We start from the raw sequence: 12200 nt of genomic DNA on the forward strand, positions 1-12200 counted from the left end.
TTAGCCACCTGGTCCAGTTGAAGATATCCCTGCTCATTGCAGAGGGTTTGGACTAGATGACCTTTAATGGTCCCTTCCAACTTAAACTATTCTATGATTCTGTAATCTGACTGATACAGAAATTTGAAGAATATACTAAACAGGTTTCAGTATTACACCTCAGTGTGGCAGTGAATAAAAAGAACTCTTAAGGATATCAGCCTTCACCCACACAGATCTTTTTGATTTGAAGCAGCTACCGAGAGATATCAGCCTCCTCCTCCCCACTCCTCTCTCTCACTCTTCCCCTCTTCTTGTCCCCTTGTGTTTTTCATCAACTGCTTTGCCCAGCAGCTACTCCACAAGTGCATGATTCTAAAAATTCTTTTTGACATCTGTTTCCAATTCATCTTTTTTCATGCCCTTTTCTAGCTCCATATCCTATCATGAGTACAGTAGGCCCAATTCAGCCCTGATAAAACTAATTTAGCCACTAGCTCTAGGGCTGGTTTTGGTCTTGTCTGTTCAGAGGGTTAATTTTTGTCTAAGCTATTTAGAATGGCATTTCGATGCAGTTCCCTCTTAACTGTCATGTTCTATAAGATGCATCTGTACTTGTATAATTTTCATTTACTTATAGGACCACCTCTATGGCTTTTACGAAATGTTACCTATTTCATGCTGCGCTTCTTTTATTTGAAATCCCAGGAATGCTCTTAGGTTTCCTGTGGTTATGTATGTTAGTCAGAAAAGTTCGTAAGAAAAACTTCCTGTTCAGCCACAAAGACTTCCAGGCATTATATGAATTTAAAAAAGAACCAACAGTAGCAATGGTGTGGAACCAAATGTTCCCTGTCCACCCCTTACACACCCAATATAAGCCCAACAAATATTAAATACTTTGTCATCTCATGCCATGTGGCCTTCAGGAAAAGATATGTTCTGAAGAAGCCACTTAGACATCACCCCTAAAACTGATCTAAGCTAGGATTTCAGACAGTGGTGATGCAGTCACAGTATTTTCTAGGTGGGCTTGCTATTCTTGCATCCTTCTTTCACCCTGTCTTCTTCACCTCTACTTTACCCTCCACTTTCCAATTCAGTGGGGTCCCTCCTTTCATTGACTCCTACTGTTGCCTATTCATCCTGTCCAAAGCTTTCTCCTTTTCAGCCCTGCAACGTCATGGCATGACTTTGACAACAGCCATTTGGCCAGCATAATGTCTGTTTCTTCCACACTGTTTCTGTGCTGAAAATTCAGGTTAGGGCCTTTGAAAGGAGGAAATAACTTCCTGTTCTGTGCAGTACTTGTTGCAATCAGCAGCTCCTCAACAAATGTAATCCTCAGCAATGCCCCAGGTGCAGACAGCTGATGCTTGACATGTTGACAAGTATTAAAGAGACCCATATCACAACTGACCAATAACAGCATAAACTTGTAGTTAGTTGCTACCACACTGTTATGTACAGATATGCACACTCAAAAATGCTTATAAATGTTTTTAAATTTTTCATGTTTGAAACAGTAGCAAGCTCTTCCATTGAAGCTGGAGCTTTGGCTTTTATAAATAAATTATTAAAGCAGCATTCGAAAATGATATGCCGGGAAAGAAGTCTCATATTTTAAAACCTTGACCAAAAAACATTTTTTTTTCTACTTTACTTTTTCTAGGAAAAACTAGTATTTTGTTAGCTACATTTAAATATAAACATGAGCAGGACAATTGCTGAGGGAGAGAAAATACATTTAAAATTTCAGCACTATGCCAAAATACTTGCTACTGAACATGTTGAAAAAGCTTCTAATGTAAAATGAATGTTGTACCTGTACAGTTTGGGCAGCCAGAAAACTCTCTGTCAGTAAGCAAAAATGATGAAAAGTGAGTAGGCAAACATTCTTATTTTTTTATAATTCAAGTCACTTTAAGCTCTTTTGTTCAGAAAGGCATGAATAAATAACGAGCAATGACCAAAAAGTCCTCCAAAGAAAAGAGGCCAAACTTTTCACTGCTCTATATCACACAAAACAGACGCTAAGTGACAAAAACAAGTTACTGCAGCAAATTGGATCCAAACCAAGAAACTGAGGAGTAAAGTGAATCATTAAATCTCATGTGCTTGTGGCACATGAGCTGCTCAGTTCACCCAACAGCTGCGTTTCTCTCCTTTTCTGTTCCTCCTTGGGAAATAGGGTAGGAGAAATGTATTTCTCATCACCCCTTCCCTGCACTTTTCTCATCATCCCTTTGTATCTCACTGCTGATATTGCTTTTAAGTGGATCCAATTTACCCAGGAATGAATTCTCCTGTGGTCATGTTGCCATTTACTACCAGTCTTCAAAAAAAAACCAGCTGTGAGAAGACGATATTCGCTATTAATCTCTCCACCCACATACTAAGTCTACAATGGTTAGCTACAGCAACAATATTGTACTGCTTATAAACTTAGTTAATCCTGTAGTATCTGCTCCATCAAACAGCAACTGTATTAAACTGCAATCAAAAATTACAAGGTTCATTTGCTTATATTCAGTGCAATTTTTGAGGTTTCTTTACAGTAAAACAACCCAAACTACAAACTAACCTCATGTATTGCCTGGTGATTGTCAGTCAGCCCTAAGCTGAAAAATTTTAAAGCAAATTGGAGCTGGGACAGCCTGCGGGGTTCCCTCCTGTGACCCTGAGCAACAGGCTCCCAGTGGCACCTCGGCAGGGCCAAGAGCCCGGTCACAGCCTGGCCCTGGCCAGGGGCTTCTCCTGCTGCACCACGAGCAGCCAGGGGCTGGTTACCTGAGGGCAGCGCTGCCTGTGCTCTCAGCCTGGAGGAGTCCAGCGGAGCCCTTTCCCCCTACGGCCGAGGGAAACCCCCTCAGCACAGGACTTGGACACTCCTGCAAGCCATGCTCGCCGCCCAGGGCTCCTGTGAGCAGAGGATGTCAGCCAAAGTCTTGCTGCGTCATGAAGTCCTTGCAGCCATCTTCTGCTCTGTTTGTCCTGTTCAAAAGGTGTAGCGGCTGGACCAGTGATCATAGGAAACACCCTGTCCTGCCTCACACCTCTTCCTGAGCAATAGCCATGACCCAGGCTCCTGCAGGAGAGAGCTGCCAGTGCCTTTAGAATGTGGAAGGCTGCTACACTTCAGAAACTCCAATGTGAGTTTCTCTTTTCTTCCCGCCACTAACACACAATATCCTTTTCATGCACATACATAACAATTTACTCAAAGTACTGTAATAAAAGATTTTCCAAATTAGAACAATACTTAGTAATACCACAGGAAAAGGAATGTTCCAGTACTTATGACTGGTTTCCAAGTTTCGGCAAAACCCAAGCTTGTCTCCAAGCAGTCTGCAAGTCGGACATGCTCTTGAAATACTACTCTTTGTTTTTAAAAGTCAGGTCACCACAGGAAAACAGAAAAGTATTCAGGATCATATTCAGTTGTTTACACAGCTTTCAAATGTATAAATTACAAATTAGGAATCATCATAGCTGAACCTCCTTCAGGAGGTGTGATTACTGAAAAGCTTTTAAATCTGTCACAGTGATGCACTTTAATTTCTCAGCAACATATTATGGCTGAGGTTGCAGAATTATCATTAATAGATTTATCATAACAATGAATTTATTATAAAAAAAAATCATGAAAATAAATTCCTAATCAAAAATTGGCTTATTGGCCTACACAAGCATTCCCGTTGAGACTTGGAATCAATGTTATCAATCGGGTACTATCTCAATGCAGGTAAAAGCATAATAAGCTGTTGGGAGGAGTCTCACAATTTGTTTTTATGAACCATGATCTTTTCTGTCAAAATACATGGGAGCACTGAATCTTTATCAGACGAGTCTCTTGCCCAACCTGTTCAGTAATTATTGATATTATACATGTTTATAAAAATTTCAGTGGATTTATTGGTCTGTTGATTGCTACTCTTTTTGTAGTCCAATTTTCCACTAATCTTTCAATTGTCAGTTTCTCAGCAGGAGACAATGTGAGAATTACTGATGTATTTAAAAATGCCTTAACATGATGTGTTGTATATCATAAAGAAACCAAAACTACTGCAGATTTTTTTTTTCTCTCTTTTCTTTCTCTCTCCTCCCCCCCCCGCCTTTTTTTTTTTCCCTGGTTGGTTTCAGTTGGAAAAAGCCCCAAAGGAAAGATTAAAAAAAACCCCGAAACTCAAAAAACCCCGAAATATTTCCTCCTTATACTTGGTAGGACAAAAAGAAAAGAAAAATCCCCAATAAGTCCCTAGCAGAAAAAAGTTTGACTACTATCTTATTAATCAAGTATGAGTGGTGCTGTATCTGTTGCTAAAAATCCATTTGTTTTTCATGCATATCTACAGGCATTATGTTTTAGAAAACAAACATCCACAAGAAGCTCTTCGTTAGGTATTCATTATTTTACTGGTATTACGACAACTTGGTGCAGAAATGTTATAAATTTCTCAGAATTAGCATGCTTGCTTACTTAAAGCTGATGAAAAAACATATTTTATTAGAAGGATTACTGAAATCACATCAAAACACAACTCAAGTTCCTATTTCAGTTATATTTTTCTCCTCAGTTACACTGGTGAAGCCCAACCACCTCTTTGAAATATATAATGGTATGTATATACGAAAATATTTCTCCTGCATCCTTACATGCTTTTTAGATACTAGTTAAGCCAAGACTAAAACCAGCACCCATGTGGCAAGGTTGATTTTTTTCCTTCATTTAATGGTAATATGAAATAGAAGCAGACAGCTTTAGATATCTATTTTTATTTTAAAAGTTCATTAGATCTGCTGTTGGAAAACTTATTTCCAAGCATTCATGAATAAGCTTCCTCCTAAACATTTTATTTGCTAAGTTAAAGCAACTCAGAAAATCTTAACTTCCAGGAAAGCTTTAAGAGTATGAAATAACGCTTTTTTCCTCCCTGAATTTTTAATTGGCATTATTTTTTCTGAATATAAATTATAAGGAAAGGCTGTTTTTCACTAACAGTCTCAGTATATCTCAGCACTCTTAGACACCAAAACCACTCTACCTCTCTCCCTCTTTCCCTTTCGCCCTCCTCAACTGGACAAGGAAGAACAAACATAATGAAAGGTTCCTGAGTCGAAGTAAGGGTAGGGAGAGATGAGTCCTTCCCACGGGCTACAGTTCTTCATGAACTGCTCCAGCATGAGCCTCTTCCACGGGATGCAGCCCTTCAGGAACAGGCTGCTCCAGTGTAGGTTCCTGTGAGGTCCCAAGTCCTGCAGCAAACCAGCTCCAGAGCGGGTTGCTCTCTCCATGGGGCCACAGCTCCTGCCAGGACACTGCTCCAGTGTAGGCTGTCCACAGAGTCACAGCCTCCTTTGGGCATTCCCCTGCTCTGGCACAGCATCCTCCATGGGCTGCACGTGGAATCTGCTCCACCGTGGACCTCCATGGGGTACAGAGGGACAGCCTGCTTCACCATGGTCTGCACCATGGGCTGCAGGGGAATCTCAGCTGTGGCTTCAGAAGCACCTCCTTCCCCTCTTCCATCACTGACCTCAGTGTCTGCAAACTTGTTTTTCTCACAAATTCTCACCCCTCTCTCCAGCTGCAACTGCAGAGTTTTGGTTCCCCCACTTTTTTAAATATGTTATCCTGGCGATGCTACCATCATCACTGATGGGCTCGGCCTTAGCCAGCGACAGGTCTGTTCTTTGCTGCTGGCATTGGCTCTGGCACAGGAGAACTAGCAAGGACAGTAAGTCTTTATGAATCATTGCTTCAATATACAGCCACTAAAGCAAGCAAGTCTAACCCAGGTGGCCAAGCATGTGGCCTGGCCCGTACTTTACCATGCTAAAACCTAAGTGAATCAAAGAGAAGACCTCTGTACTAAATGCTTTATTTGAAAGGCTGTTACAGAGAATGCTTGCCATCTGCAAATCACAGAATCACAGAATCACAGAATGGTTCAGGTTGGAAGGAACCTTCAAAGGTCATCTAGTCCAACCCCCTGCAGTGAGCAGGGACAGCTTCCACTAGATCAGATTGCCCAGAACCACATCCAGCCTGGCCTTGAATGACTCCAGGATGGTGCATCCATCACCTCTCTGGGCAACCTGTGTCAGTATTCTATCACCCTCATTTTAAAGAACTTTTTCCTCACGTCCAGCCTGAATCTCCCTCTTTTAGTTTAAAACCATCACCCCTCGTCCTGTCACAACAGGGTCTGCTAAAAAGTCTGTCCCCATCTTTCTTATAGGCCCCCTTTAAGAACTGAAAAGCTGCTATCAGGTCTCCTGGAGTCTTCTCTTCCCCAGGCTGAACAACCCCAACCCTTTCCAAGCCTTTCCTCATAGCAGAAGTGCTCCATCCCTCTGATCATTTTTGTGGCCTCCTCTGGACCCTCTCCAACAGGTCCATGTCTTTCCTGTACTGAGGACCCCAGAGCTGGATGCAGGACTCCAGGTTTAATAACCGCCTGCTGTAGTAGCCACTCAGCACATATTTTTTATAGAATATCTGAAGTTGGAAGGGACCTATAAGGATCATCAAGTCCAACTCTCTGTTCCTTGCAGGACTGCCTAAAACTAGACCATATGACTAAAAGCATCATCCAGCCCTTCAAAAACTCTGACAGGCCTCTGACAGGGGTTGTGACTACTTCCATGGGGAGCCTGTTCCAGTCACCAAATATCCAGTCATCCTCTCAGTGAAGAACCTTCTCCTAATTTTCCTTCCTACAACATATCTTTGCTCCAAAGCCTACAGACTTCTTTGCATAACAGCTAAAACACTCCTGTGCTTATATTAATGTATTAACTTTGATGTTGTGATGGCTGTAATTTATTAATAACTCTCCTAGTAAAAGGTACTCTGAACTAGCAAAGACAGTAAAATACTGGAAATGTACACTCACTGGAAGAAGTATTTGTTATCTAACCAAAGAGTTACACTATCAGCTACCATACTATCATTACAGAAAGGCATCACTGTGGACATACCATACTCATGTAAGATGGCACCAACTATCTTTGCATGATCATGTAAAAGATCCCGAAGAGGAACCATTCACACCTGTTTAGGGACATGAGGCAGGGTGACATTTATACTATGTCATCAGAAGTTCATTTCTTCATGTCCCTGCACCAAGCTGACCCTTCCTGCACTCTTATCTTTCAAAGTTCTTAATCACAATTTAACTGCCTCTCCTGTCATCACACATCAAGTAAAAGTGCTGATGTGACTAAATACTTTTAGCAGCATCTAATCAAGTCCCTGCTTTCTGAAGCATGAGAATTTGCATCCCATCCTTAGGGACATGCATAGGCCAGGGGGCCAGGATCATAAAATCACAGAATGGCTTGGGTTGGAAGGGACCTTTAAAGGTCTTCCAGTCCAACCCCTCTGCAATGAGTAGGGACATCTTCAACTGCTCAGAGCCCCATTCAACATGACCTTGACAAGTTACAGCAATGGCGCATCTAGCACCTCTCAGGGCAACCTCTTCCAGTGTTTCACCTCCTCAATTGTAAAAAATTCCCTACCTATATCTTATCTGAATCTGTCCTCCTTTAGTTTAGAACCATTACCCCTTGTCCTATTGCTACAGGCTGGCTAAAAAGTCTGTCCCCATTTTTCTTAAAAGTCCACTTTAAGTATTGAAAGGCTGCAGTAAAGTCTCCCTGCAGCCTCTTCTTCTCCAGGCTGAACAACTCCAACTCTATCTGTCTTCACAGGAGAGGTGCTCCAGCCCTCTGATCAGTTTTGTGGCCCTCCTCTGGACCTGCTCCAACAGATCTATGTCTTTCTTAAACTCCAGAGCTGGATGCAGTACTCCAAGTGGGGGCTTGCCAATGCAGAGTAGGGGGGCAGGATCACCTCCTTTGGCCTGCTTCTTTTGATGTAGCTCAGGATATGGCTGGCTTTCTGGGCTGCAAGTGCACACTGCTGGCTCATTCTGGCTCTTCATCCACCAGTAACCCCAAGTCCTTCTCCACAGGGGTGCTCTCAATTCTTTCATCTCCCAGCATGGACTGGTACTGCGGATTGCCCTGACCCAGGTACAGGACCTTGCACTTGCCCTTGTTGAACTTCATGAGGTTCATATGGGCCCACTTCTCAAGTTTGTCCAGGCCCCTCTGGATGGCATCCCATCCCTCTGGCTTGCTAACTGCACCACTCAGCTTGGTGTAGTTTGTAAACTTGTTGAGGGTGCACTTGATCCCACTGTCTACGTCATTATTGAAAATATTGAACAGTACTGATTCCAATATGGATTGATAGCCACAGTCCAGTCATGGTATGCATCCCACCAAGCACTTCAGCTGGGCTGTCCCTTGTTGTGAGTGTTGCTCTTTTAAAAGGAACACTCCTTAATCTCTCTGAGGTATTTCACCGGTATTCTTTGTTGGTTCCTATTATCTCAGGAGCCACTGTCTCACCTCTATAAGACTTTAAGTGTGCTCCAGTGTACCCAGCAAGTCTCAGAGCAACAGCCTCAGGGCCTTCTCTAGGACCCCATCCTTCTTACTTTGGTGTGCCATTCCATGGCTTTTCTGGGGCAAGCTTAATATTATCCTCCTCCCCTTCAAGTCTAGTTTAAAGCTCTGTCAATCAGTGCCACTAAGACAGGAACAAAGACCCTCTTACCCCTTTGAGAAAGATAGATCCCATCTAACACCAGTAGGCCTGGTGCTGTGTAGACCATCCCATTACCAAAAAAACCTCAAATTCAGATGGTGACATGAGCCATGGAGCCACATATTAATGGACTGGGTCTGTCCATTTCTTCCAACATCACCGCCTGCAACTAGAAGGATAGAGGAAAAACTCTCAAGAAGACCTACAGCAAGATGAGGTTTAATAATGGACTCCTGTCGTGGTTTAAGCCCAGCCGGTAACTCAGAACCATGCAGCTGCTCGCTCATTCCTCCCCCCCTTCTTTCTCCCCCTAATCCTGGAGGGATGGGGAGGAGAATGGGAAGAATGTAACTCCCACGGGTTGAGATAAGAACTGTCCAGTAACTAAGGTATAATACAAAACCACTACTGCTACCACCAATAATAATAATGATAAGGGAAATAACACGGGGAGAGGATATAATTGTTCACCACCCGCCGACCGATACCCAGCCTGATGCAAGCAGTGATCCGAGCCTTCTGGGTAACTCCCCCAGTTTCTATACTGGGCATGACGTGCTGTGGTATGGAATACCCCTTTGGGTAGTTTGGGTCAGGTGTCCTGTCTTTGCTTTCTCTCGGCTTCCCCTCCTCCCTGGCAGAGCAGGAGACTAAGAAAGTCCTTGGTCGGAATAAACATTACCTAGCAACAACCAAAAACATCGGTGTTATCAGTGTTGTTCCCAGGCTGAAAGTCAAAAACACAGCACTGCACCAGCTACTAAGAAGGAGAAAAAACGACTGTTGTAGCTGAACCCAGGACAAGTCCTAAGAAGTCTTGTTCCTTTTATGAGAAGCTTGGTCGTGTCCAAGGTGAGATATGAAAAAAGCAGATAGAATCTGTCAGTGCCTGGGATGCTCTTCCAAGACTTGCCACTTCAGCTGGGGAAGAACAGGCAGTTGGTAGCACCTGGAGTACCCAGCAATGGTAGCCTGGTAGACACCCAGAAACACAGACTAATTCAACTGAAATGTCACCAGGCTTGCACCCCTGCACCAGACCAAGGCTGTACAGATGCAAAGCTGCCTGCTAGATGCACATCAACTATAAATGATCAAGAAACATGAGGTAAATGAACAACACCTATCCCACCAGGGAAGTCAAGCTGTAGCACTCACTTTCAGCTCCTCCATGTACAGGGTTGACACCCACATGCATGTCTACCTCTACCATCTACTTTGCAGTAAAACACAAACCTTTGTATTTTTAACACATTACTATTGCGAAGCTAGAGTAAAATGTGTATTCTGAACAGTTCATAATATGTTTTTATGTTGGTTTTATGTTTTCTTCCCACTTCACCTATTCAGCAGCACTGATTAATCTGTCTGTCCTCCAAACCATTTGATTTTGCCCCAATACCAATGAAAACTGAGCTTTAAAAATCATTCTATATATAGCTAGATGTGAGAAATCTTTAATTTATCTCTTTGGCATCCTTTTATTCCTTTAGGTCCCTTTAAACTGAAAATTTATTTTGTTGGCGTACTGCACCCTATACAGTCTGTTCAGTTTTAATACTTTCTTGTTCCTAAGTCAGCTAATATAAAATTAACTTGATGGCGTCAGATATTTCCTGAATATAGCTTAGTAAATTCTCTAGAGGCAGAGACTGTCATTACCCATTTGTATCATGAGTATTACACACTTAGAGGTTAAAACTTGGAGAAGTAGATACCTTACTGAATGAAAGAAACTCAGTATTTTTATCCTTGCATTTTAAAATAGCAGAGTTATGTTATTTTAAATACTTGATTCCTAGTTTCCATTCAAGGGAATTTCTAAGATGTTAAGCCTTATCAGTGAATATACCATTAAAATCGTTTCAGGAAAGAAGTGTTTTATTTCAGTCTTTTCATAGATTTACTACTATGATCTACAAAACAGACCTCCTGAGTTACCAAGGCTCAGGATATTGAGGATAAAATACCTTTGGAGGGAGGTTGAGAGCCCAAGGGAACCTCAGCCTTTTAGTCTTCAGGCAAAGATCAGTCTAGGCGGCCAGCCCCATTTGACAAGAAACTACATATATTTCTCATGGAAAGCTTTTGATGTTGCTTGAAGAGATGATAAAAAATGCCCACTCTTTTCTCTCCTCCAATATTCAAGCATGAAGGACAGTATCAGAATCTTTATTCTGAATATCTGGAAGGAAAAGCACTGAACGTAATGCTACAAATAATTTCATCTGCATCAGACACGTCAAGGAGCCCTTCCAATGTGTGAAACACAACACCTTTAGTTTGTGATAACCATAGACACTTCAGTTTCAATAACCTGCTTAAAAGTAAACTCAGTGATAGCATAGGGAATCTGGCTGTCCGCTATCATTCAATGCATGACAGCACATGGAACGTAAATGGTTTTCTCTCTTGTCCAATTCTTAGCAGTCACTGTTCATGATAAGCATGTTTCCAGTTAAAAGTGAACTGAAAGTATCTGAATATCCTTTATAAGCATTTTTATTGTCACACCTAATAAATTTTTGTAATATTGATCCAAATTAAGTAAAGCTAAACAAAGAAGCAAACTTTATCCCATTCTAACACTACTGTGCATTTGTGGAGAAAGAAAGGGAGGAGAAGGAAAGGAGAAGATAATGAAGGTTACAAAAAGCCAAACTTCCAAACTACCCAAATACCATATAATTCTGGTAGAATTAAACCTTATGCTGAGCAAGTTGTGTGGCTTGTGTTTTCTGTAATGCACTGAGGCACTGTCCTCTTACTACACTGACCTGCAGACATGACTGGCTATGTGTCCTGGGTTCAGCTACAGCAGTCGTTTTTCTCCTTCTTAGTAGCTGGTGCAGTGCTGTGTTTTTTAACTTTCAGCCTGGGAACAACGCTGATAACACCAATGTTTTCAGTTGTTGCTACGTAATGTTTACTCTGACCAAGGACTTTCTCAGTCTCATGCTCTGCCAGGGAGGAGAGGAAGCTGGGCAGAAAGAGAGACAGGAGACCTGACCCAAACTACCCAAAGGGGTGTTCCATACCACAGCAGGTTATGCCCAGTATATAAACCGGGGGAAGTTACCCGGAAGGCCCAGAGCACTGCTCAGGTCAGGCTGGGTTTCGGTCAGCGGGTGGTGAGCAACTGTATCCTCTCCCCTTGTTATTTCCCTTATCATTATTATCATTGGTGGTAGCAGTAGTGGTTTTGTATTATACCTTAGTTACGGGACTGCTCTTATCTCAACCCGTGGGAGTTACATTCTTTTGATTCTCCTCCCCATCCCTCCAGGAGCAGGGGGAAGAAGAAGGTGCGGAGTGAGCGAGCGGCTGTGTGATTCCGAGTTACCGGCAGGGCTCAAACCATGACAGTTCTTTGTGGCACCCAACATGGGGCACGAAGGGTCAAGGTAACGACAGATCTGATAAGGGAAATAACAAGGGGAGAGGATACAATTGCTCACCACCCGCCAACCGATACCCAGCCCGACCCAAGCAGTGATCTGGGCCTTCCAGGTAACTCCCCCTGGTTTATATACTGGGCATGACGTGCTGTGGTATGGAATACCCCTTTGGGTAGTTTGGGTCAGGTGTCCTGTCTCTG

The 12200-nt window shown here is 42.6% G+C and overlaps 1 protein-coding gene across 3 annotated transcripts in view; it reads right to left on the minus strand.

The window, feature by feature from the left end:
- The window catches only part of PRR16 (proline rich 16), a 147979-nt gene that overhangs the window by 26135 nt on the left and 109644 nt on the right, over positions 1-12200 (minus strand). The gene's annotated exons all lie outside the window — the stretch shown is intronic.

This window comes from Strigops habroptila, chromosome Z, assembly GCF_004027225.2.
Source record: "Strigops habroptila isolate Jane chromosome Z, bStrHab1.2.pri, whole genome shotgun sequence".
In the NCBI taxonomy this organism is placed as follows: domain Eukaryota; kingdom Metazoa; phylum Chordata; class Aves; order Psittaciformes; family Psittacidae; genus Strigops; species Strigops habroptila.